Source organism: Salmo salar, chromosome 02 (genome assembly GCF_965601325.2).
Source record: "Salmo salar chromosome 02, fSalSal1, whole genome shotgun sequence".
NCBI classification, from domain to species: Eukaryota; Metazoa; Chordata; class Actinopteri; order Salmoniformes; family Salmonidae; genus Salmo; species Salmo salar.
This window is the reverse complement of record NC_138292.1, coordinates 70273422-70281050: the sequence shown is the minus strand read 5'-3', so window position 1 is coordinate 70281050 and position 7629 is coordinate 70273422. Positions and strand designations below refer to the sequence as shown.

At 39.1% G+C, this 7629-nt stretch overlaps 1 long non-coding RNA gene across 1 annotated transcript; it reads right to left on the bottom strand.

The window, feature by feature from the left end:
* Positions 1-1367: 1367 nt before the first annotated feature.
* LOC145862422 (uncharacterized) lies at positions 1368-7463 on the bottom strand. Its single transcript, XR_014381869.1, has 2 exons — positions 6853-7463; positions 1368-3638 (listed from the first exon to the last, which is right to left on the bottom strand). It is a non-coding gene; the product is annotated as an uncharacterized LOC145862422 (long non-coding RNA).
* Positions 7464-7629: the final 166 nt, after the last annotated feature.

The following is a 7629-nucleotide window of genomic DNA, read 5'->3' as shown; positions in this document are numbered from 1 at the left end:
TATAAGAGAACTAACGGGACTTCCCCGTCAGAGCTCCTGACGGACGTGTACTATGGTGCATTAAGTTTGTTGGAACCTTTCCAGCTTGCTGATAATAAGAAATGATTCATTTATGTTTGACTTTGAGTCCCTGGTGGTATTTTCCATGAAGTATTCAATACATAAATAAATGAAATCCATTATCTTATGTGAAGGAGATGTGTCGCACTGCATGAGGCAAATGGTGGTCACACCAGATACTGACTACCTTTTTTTTTAAGGTATCTGTGACCAACAGATGCATATCTGTATTCCCAGTCATGTGAAATCCATAGATTAGGGCCTAATTCATTTATAGCAATTGACTGATTTCTTTATATGAACTGTAACTCAGTAAAATTGTCACTTGTTCTGTTTATATTTTTGTTGAGTGCAATAATAATTGAAACAAATTGAATAAATGATTGGGCCTACTACTGTTTTAGGTGTTCTGGGTCAGAACTATTTCAACGTGATTTACACCCATCAGAGTATCTGTGCTGTGAAGGGCTCAACAGTGGAACTGCCCTGCACATATCAACATTCAAGTTATCATGTAGTCTCAGAACCAAACTGGTATCTCCAAGAGAAATATAATGAGGTGCCTAAAATCCTGAGCTCGGTCCAGATTATGCAGGTCGTGCTGAGTACCTTGCGACTAAAGAGAAGGACTCACCATGAGAATCACAGACCTGAGAGAGAGAGATTCAGCTGAGTACAAGTTCAGATTTAAAACACAGTATGCAGAATGGGTGTACAGCTTCCCTGGAACAACTCTGTCACAGGTAATATATAATATCTAATTATAATAATTCAGAGCTGCAGGTGAATGTGTCTTCTTCCAAAGAAGAAAAGAAGAGAACACTGACCTGTAGCACCACCTGACAACCCCAACCCCACCTACATCTGGTACAAGAGCGGACAACATCTCCATGACCCTCCTTCCCAACAATACTCTTGTAATACTCTAGTGGTCTGGTGTTACTCTGCAGACAGTTACTCCTGTGCCGTAAAAGACCATGAGGATTTTCTCACTCCTACACTGTGCGAGTCTGGACTCACCTATAATAATCATCTTAAGTATCAATCATTAAGGCCTGTGGACCAATAGTAGAACATGTGGGGAAAAACAGACAAATCTGTAACACTAGTAGAAATGATGCAGTATAATATAAAAGGTAGAAAATGGCCCCTTTTCAGACTTACAGGTGAAGGAGACTCCTGGCACAGAGGAAGGGACCTGTACCACCACCTGTACGCTAACTGACAACCCCAACCCCACCTACATCTGGTACAAGAACGGACAACTTCTGCTGTGGAATATTCTAATCAAGTGAGAAACTTAGTCATTTCTTCAAACAATCATCTTTATTCAATATCGATTAATTATTGCAATAATGAGGCTGGTCGACCCAACACCCTTGAGTGTTGGACCGAGTAACCCAACTGATAATGAGAAAACAGAAGTTATACAGGACTTCAATTCTTAGTCAGGCTGTTTCGACCCCTCCCCGGCTTAGTTTCCAGGATGCAGGCTCTCTCTATCTCATCTATAGAATGCAGGCTCAGTTAGACCAGAGACATATGTCTCACATGCACCACTAATGATAGAATGGAATGTGGCTGTTTTTTTTGTTGTTTTTTTTTAATCACCAAGACATCAATCAATTGTCTGATTCAAGCTATCTCTAGTAAAACCCATGTCCTCGACTAGCTGCAGGAAGAGTGGAGACCATAAATAACAGCATTAATAGGACAGAAATGTCTTACTATTGTTAGGTATATATTGTTAACTATTAATATCAAACAAATAAGGTAAATATGTAATTTTTATATCCCACTTCTCACCAACCCAATAACTACATACAATATGTTAGCCCTTGGCGCAGTCACAGCTCTCAGGCACCTGCGCGAGCACATGGAAACTCACTCAAACACTGTCCCAAGTACTCACAAGTTACAACAGGTACCCTAGTTAGCGAGCTTGGTGAAACTTGTTAACATAAATCTTTATATTGTCCACATTGTAACAAAACGTATGGTTGCATAACAGCACATTGTGTAACATTATCAAGGTTTTATATTGAACAATAGCAGAGCCAAGGACAACATACCTCGCTAAGCCGAAGGTCAGGCAACAGAGAACAATAAGGGGGTGTGGAAATACAGATAACCCGCTATGTTACATGAATTGTAAATATGAAATATCAAAAGCAAATGTACACCCCTTTGTTAATATGTATTGGCAATAATGAACTTAAGGGTGAGGCATTTCAATGATAAAAAATGTATATTTTGTCAGGCTGAATGTTTGAAATATGAGGTGAATTGAGACATGCTTCTTCCGTAGTGGAATAAAGCCAATTAGCACTTGGATGTTGTAAATAAATACTGGAGTGATGTAGGATTGTTAATCAAATTGATTATAGACCAATTTATTATACTGCATCCATGTGTATATGCTGCAAGTACGTTGAAATTAAGTTGTTTTCAAGTCATTGAAAAAAAACGACATCTTTTCAACTTTCACTTTCAACTAGAACGGAACATATATTGGACGTCGGGCATAGTCTTATTTTCAACGTCTTTTGAATTACATTTTGCTAAATGTCAATGTCAAAAAACAGTTCTAACGTGTTCAAATCAATATGCAGAAACAGTTTGGGATATATTGAAAACCTAAACATTTTTAGGTGTTGCGTTTTGATTCAAGTCGGTCACCAACGTGGTAAACAGCTAGCTACATTTTGAAGTGTTGCATTTTGATTCAAGTGGGTCACTAATGTGGAAAACAGTTAGCTACATTTTGAAGTGTTGCATTTTGATTCAAGTGGGTCACCAACGTGGTAAGTGTAACACAACTATTTTTGTGTTAGTCACTTTTTGTTAAATCTCATAAATAGTACTCTTTCAATTCAGAGCCTGGATTTTTCCCCAGAGGCTAATATCCATATCATGCTGAAATCAATTGAATGGGGCAAAACAATTAGGCTTCTACATTATGACATTATTAAAATACTCCTACTACAATGTTAAAACAGTCTATATTGTGACATTATTTCATTGATATCATGAAACAACTCCATGTATTTTCTGATGTTTAATCAGAGATCTTTTATCAGAGTATCTCTTCCCACATTGATTACAGCTAGGGGGTTTCTCTCCAGTGTGTATTCTCTGGTGTGATTTCAGAGTTTGTAGCCGAATAAAACTCTTCCCACAGTGATCACAGCCAAAAGGTTTCTGTCCTGTGTGAGTTCTCTGGTGTATAGTTTGATAGCTAGATGTAGTGAAACTCTTCCCACATTGATCACAGATATAAGGTTTCTCTCCTGGGTGTGCCCACTGGTGTACTATCAGGCTGCTTAGCTTAGTTAAACTCTTCCCACATTGATCACAGCTGTAAGGTTTCTCTCCAGTTTGAATTCTTTGATGTATTTTAAGGTCTGATGAAGTGTTGAATCTTTTCCAACAGTCAGAGCAGCAGTGAGATTCCTTCCCTGTGGGTATCTGCTGGTGTTTCTTGAGGAGTTCTGATCTGGAGAGACTTTTCTCTGCCTCATCAGCATCATGATGTTGTTGAGGCTCCCCAGAGGATCCACAATAGTCCTGTCTCTCTCCTGTGTGAACGACAAAGTCAGACAGGTGGTTAAAGGCCCAACACAGCAGAAATCCACTGTTTATTTGAGGTAAAAGGTGATGCCCAGAGCATACCCATGAAGTTGTACAGAAATTGACGTCTTAAATGTTACAATTAAGACAGTCAAGCTTGCAACAATAGTCATATTTTGTCTTGTTTTCACATTAGTAGTAACATCGATGATTGTAGGCTAGAAATAAGTTATTCAAGTTGTTGAAATCCTAAGCAGGGTGCCAGACGACTTTTGGTCTCCAATATAGGCCCCTTTCTGTGTTTGCTAAAATTGCAGCACGAGGGTGATGCACACGCAATTTGGTTGCAGAAACTCCTCCATGCTAATGAGGAAACCACTAGTTATGGATGTAGTTTATCTGCATTGAGCAAAAAATGGTGAGCGAAGATTTTAGTTTTTCACAATGTATTCTGAATATTACAGCTCAATATCAACGCAAGATCAGGAGTGCTACTCAAGGAAACTCACATTAAGCTCTGTGTTGCTATTCACTAATTCACCACCATGGGGGAAAATTCAGGGGAGTTCTCATAGGCTGACAGCAAAAATAGCCTCCATTTCCAGGTTGCTTATGAGTGCACTACTTTTGGATTATAATTGTAAGGCTCGTTTGAATGTCCTGTGTGTTATTGTGGCAAATAAACTGCTTTATACTTAAACAACACTTCAACCAGTAAAATGCTCTTTGGCTAGCTTTGCCATCAGCCTGACAATGAGTGTTTGAACACTAAGTGTTTACAAATTGGTCCATAACTTCACCTCACAATAACATAGACCTACTGTAGGACCCATAACTTCACCTAACAACAACATAGACCTAGGACTATAAATCATTTAATATTTCAGGTGAAACATGAAAACTAAAATGTCTTTGTCATGACATTTCATAACCTGATCACCAGATAATTTTGTGAATAATCCCACTAGGCTACTCTGTAATGTGTTGTCATTCGAAATGTCCTGAATAAAGGAAAATAGCTCTGTGTGTTGTACAATAGCCTATCCATCAAGGAACATTTCTCCACACTTTATGAGCTAAGTATCTCTGTGTGCAAACAGACTAACGAGACGCTACTGTAAATCAAGCAGATAACACATTATAAACATCAATTTGTTAGGGATGTTGGATCCAACGTGGAGCACGGCATAACTGTCTTTACCGGTGTAATGAATGAAGAAGCACTTTTGACTGGCATGCAGAAAATGATTTCCTGGATCAGCTGATGATAGTTGAACATGTGACGGTAACTAAACAGCTACAGTATTAAGTATTGTGTTATTATTATTGAAGAACCGCGTTAATGACAGTATCAATTTGGGTGTTGTGAATCAACTTAAGATGACTCTCAGTTAAAACCATTGGATTTAGCAAACTCTGAAATGATTTAGGATTTCTGTGCCCATGAAAACTGTTTTCCCAGCGTAACATAAGGAGACACTAAATGTTACGTAGTTAGAGAGCATTTCAGAGATCTGAATACAAAAAACTGTCCGACAGCAAGATCCAGTATTTAAGTTGAAGTTCATCATATGACAAGCGTGATGTTATGACAATAACTACTGTTCCCTGAAGGAGGGAAACTAGGCACAACATACTATTAAATCCACACGTTATGACTACAACTACTGTTCCCTGAAGGAGGGAAACAAGGTACAACATAGTATTAAATCCACACCCCGCCTTCCACAGGTGATGAGCGTGAGACTCGGATTTATTCCTTAAATTTAATACCGCACTTCACCGACCTAGGAAGTGGCGGGGCCAAACAGATGTTATACCTCAGTGGAAATGGTAAGATAAATTGGCACTCCAAATGGAAATGGAAAAAGTTTGCAGATTTTACCGGAATCTTCAGGAGCATAACGTCAGAATTTACAAAGGCCAGCAGCAGGTCGGGAATTGGTTATTTTCTTCTGGTTATATTGATTGCTGGCTTCCTTAAGTAATTTGTGTGTGTTAATTATTTAATCAAACGTTTGAAGCATCAGTTCAGTTCAAGTTCCGCACATACAGTTGATTTTATTAAACACATACCCCATGTGTTTAATAAAATCAACTGTATGTGCAGAACTTGTGTCTATATGAACAAATACACGTCATAACATTTCAACCAATCAATTGGTAGAAATACTGCTTTTAAAAAAAAATCTGGGACAGCCCTAGAACATAGTGCATTCAGACCCCTTCCCTTTTTATACATTTTGTCACGTTACAGCCTTATTCTGAAATGGATTACATTTTTTTTTAATGATCAATCTTCAGACAATACCTCATAATGACATCACAATAACCCATAATGATATCACAATACCCCATAAAAGTCAGAAAAAAGTTTAGAAATGCTTGCATACCAGTGGTTGTATCTCTGTAGGACATGCCAGTAGGCTACAGTAGGTTGTATCTCTCTAGGTCACGCCAGTAAGCTATAGTAGGTTGTAACTCTAGGTCATGCCAGTAGCCAGTAGGCTACAGTAAGTTGTATCCAAATGCAAACAATTATCAATGCAGTGTGGAAAATGTTGAATTTGGTCAACAACAAAATGAATGGCTTATTTGCTACGTGAGGTTTACTTGATCAAACTTAAGTTTCGTAATGATTAAGTTCTTATGTGGACACGTGACATACCGACAACTTTGATAAAAACACTATAGGAGTTGTCTCCAGATCGCTATGCATATTCATGCTAGTAGCTTAGCATCTCTCTCCATTGAATACAGGCGGTTGACGACAACAACCCGCATAGAATATAAACAACAGATTACAATAATACGATGAATCCACCAATCCAAAGACAGGATAGGCGGGAGCTAGACAACCCACAGTGCCGCTTTGTGGACAACGACTCCCCTTGTTAGGGCGGAGAGACATCTTGTCAGTATATCCATAATATTTGGTGTAACCAACCCAACTCTCACATGGCACTATTGGGGGGCACGGTGTGTAGTAAATCATCACTACATGCCGTGCCCCCCAGTCTGCGGTCAGCAGATAGACCCTTCTCAAATATATATGTTAAGTCACTTTTTGGAAACGGAACGGAGAAAACAAGGGTTAGCTTGCTTTCTACGTCGTCTGATTCTAGACATATCAGTCATCATCCTAGGGCCCTCCATTGAAGAGGTATTGACGAGCCAACTCCGGATATCCAAAATTAAAAACAAATTGAAGGCGGTACTTACTGGGATCTCCTATCTTCTCCTCTTCATCTTTCAATGTGACAGTAATCTCCCCTTCCTTTCTCACTCCAAAAACGGCATCCTCTTTTTCTTCCTGCTCTTCTTTCACGGTAACATACTCCTCCTATTTCACTCTGAACGTGTCTTCTTTCACTGTAACAGCCTCACCCCCAACTTATTTTTTTACTGTAACATCCTCCTCCTCTTTCACTCTGAACGAGTCTTCCTCTTCTTTCACTGAAACGTCTTTCTCTTCTTCTTTCACTGTAACAGCCTCACACTCTACTTCTTTTTTTTACTCTGATATCCTCCTCTTCCTTCTCCTCTTTCACAACAATGTTCAGCCCCAGACCTCTTATTTAACAGGAGGGGAGTAGTTTAGGGAGCTCATGTTCGGATATGTTAGCTAGTTAGCTATCATTAGCGACTAAGCTAGTGCTAACTTAACCAGCCAGCTACTACATGAAATAGGTTAACAAGTAGATACGATAGAAGTGTGTCTAAAACACAGTAGCTAATATACACCGAAAGCGTATAAACAGCTGGAATCGTTTGGCTATGTCGGCTAGCAAGCTACCGAGGTGGTTGACTTGCTGTTTTTGAACAACCGTCCACTAGATTATACGTCACGCTAGCAGCATCGCCTGAAAGACGCACGTCGCCGTCTGCTGACTGGAGTGGGAAACGCAGTTGAGGATCATATTTTATTTTCAGACAAAGATTATTTTAAATGGATTTAATTAAATAATACTATTATATTGAGACATACAAAGACAGGGA